Genomic DNA, 2560 nt, shown 5'->3' on the forward strand with positions numbered 1-2560 from the left:
CATATATCCCTTTCCATCTTACATAGTACAAGGGCATGTGAGACCAATGGGTGCTCTTGTGGCAGCCATCTTGGGAAAATATCATCTTCCACATGATGGAAACCTGTGCGTCTGCAGAGGGGCAGTCAGGCTTCTGGTCCCCGCTCGGCCAGAACCAGACCTTCCCCTCCTCCTAACTGTTTTATGTGAGGGCCTTTTTCATCAGCCAAGATTCTGCCTTTCCCCCACTTCCTGACCTGGAAGAAGCCTGAGGCGGGGGGAATGAGCCAACGTTTTCACATAAGGCTCCACCTGGCACTCCGGCCTCCAAGAGGCACCTGCGGCGTCCCGGTCCCACGGTACCCTTGGCCTTGCAGAATCTTGTGCGGGAGTGTCAGGAGCGAGCTGATCCAGGCATGGAAAAAGCCTCTAACTGGGATTCCATATGGGGTGTTTCAAGGAACTCCACCCAGGGTGTAAAACAGTCAGCTGTCAAGTGGCTCTCTTTGGCCAGCTTAGGATAATTGCCAAGTTTTCTCCCCCTAAATTGCACAGAAGGTGCAGAAGAATTCTTGGCTGGTTTCCTACCCGGGACCGTGCTGGAGGCTTGGCAAAGCCCTGCCGACCTGAAGGATGGTCCCCATGTACTAGCCAAACTCCCCCTGACCTACTGGATGCCATTCCTTTGGTTAATACCAAGGAGTAACGTCAGACTAACCTCAGAGACCTTCATCTGATGCTCTTATCTTCTAGATGAGGGAGCAGAGGACAGAAAGCCAAAGTGAGCCACCTAAAGCTATGTAGCTGGCCAAACCTGGAATCCCAAACAGGTTTCCTTCCTTCCTTCCTTCTTTCCTTCCCTCCTTCCTTCCCTCCCTTTCTTTCTTTCTTTCTTTCATCTCTACACCCAACATGGGGCTCAAACTCCCAACCTCAAGGTCAAGAATCACACACTCTCCCAACTGAGCCAGCCAGGCACTCGCTCCCCAAACAATTTCTGATTTCTCTTAGGGCTCTTTTATGAGGGGGGGGGCCTTGAAGGGGGGGGCACTTCTCCCATCTTGCTAATGAGTGAAATGCCTCTCTCACGTCCTCCCCTTTCTAAACCATTCCTTCCTCTGTGTGCACCACCCTCTGCATTTGCTGTTCCCATCAACAGATGGAACAGACGTTTATTTGAGCTGATGTATGCATTAAGCTTCCCCTGGAATGAACTCGCTGCTGGTGGCTGTCCTGGTTCAAGCTGCCATTCAAATAATGCATGACTCTTAGGTCTGGGCTTTTCCCGTAATAAACTCATCAATGGTGCTATCAAGAACCCTTGAGTTTCTTTTTTAATGCTGTCATCAAAAAGTCTCCAGTGTATTACAGAGGGCAGGACTAACTCATTGACACCATGCAGAGCAGTTTCAACCAAGTCTGCAAATTTTTGGACACTTCTCCCAGGGAGAGGTGGCATCTATGTCTTTGTCCCTTGAATCTGAGATGGCCTTATAACTCACTTGTAACCAATAGAATACAGTGGAAGTGACAGTGAACGACTTCCCAGGCGAGGCCAGCCAAGGCCATGAAGCTTCCACCTGTCTCCCTCTGGAGACCCTCACTCTCTGGATGTCACCTCCAGGGACACTTTGCTCTCAGAACCCAGCCACAATGCTGTGAGAACCCAGGCCACATCGGAGGCGTCCCATTCATAGGATGCCCAGCGCCCATGACCTTAGGTAGGAAACAAGTGGGGCTTACACCAAGTCCCTAGGTGAGGTCCCCTGAGGTCCTCCTGTGAGAAGACGGAACAAGAACACTAGGGAGCTGGGCTGTGGCTTCGCACCTTCTGTTCCCTCCACCTGGAACGGCCCTGGCCAAAACTGCTTGCTACCCATTGCCCAAGACTTGATTCAGTTACCAGCTTCTCTTGGGGAGGGGGGGCGGGGAGGGATGCTTTCCTGACCTCCTCCCAATGCACACACTCGTGCATACCCATACTCACATACCCAGAGGCTGGGGTGGGGGGCAGCGGAGACAAGTCCCTTTTGTGGACTCCGTACTGTGCTATGCCTGCCCCTATTATAGCACTCACCACAATGAATTGCAATTGTCTGCCCAATGAGACTGGGGGTTTCTGGGGGATGGGCTTACCTCTTCCCGTTCTGGCACAGGGCTCCAAATATGGTGGACACTCAGTGCCTGTCTTCTTCCTCTTCCTCCTCTCCCTCCTCCTTCTCCCCACCTTCTTCTCCCTCTCCTCTCTTTCTCTCTGATTCTCTGGGCTCTGCTTTACTCACCTCTCCTGTTGCCTAGCAGGGGCTCTGAGCCCCATTCCCTCTCTTCTGGGGCTCAGCTTAATCTCCCTCCACTAGGGCAGACTGAACCCCGTGTCTGCTTCTCCTGCTTTGGCCTGCACGGCTTTTGTGGTTAATAAGGGAGGATAGAGCCCTTTCTGGAATCTTCTCCAGGCATCTCAAACTGAAGACCAGACCCCAGGAGGGTGTGCACTCCAGGCCAAGACGCTATCCCCACCTTCCATCCTGGCCACCGCAGGAGGGCGTGGCAGCAGGCAATGCGCAGGGTAAAAGAAGACCGT

This window comes from Crocuta crocuta, unplaced genomic scaffold, assembly GCF_008692635.1.
Source record: "Crocuta crocuta isolate KB4526 unplaced genomic scaffold, BGI_CrCroc_1.0 scaffold49, whole genome shotgun sequence".
Taxonomy (NCBI): Eukaryota; Metazoa; Chordata; class Mammalia; order Carnivora; family Hyaenidae; genus Crocuta; species Crocuta crocuta.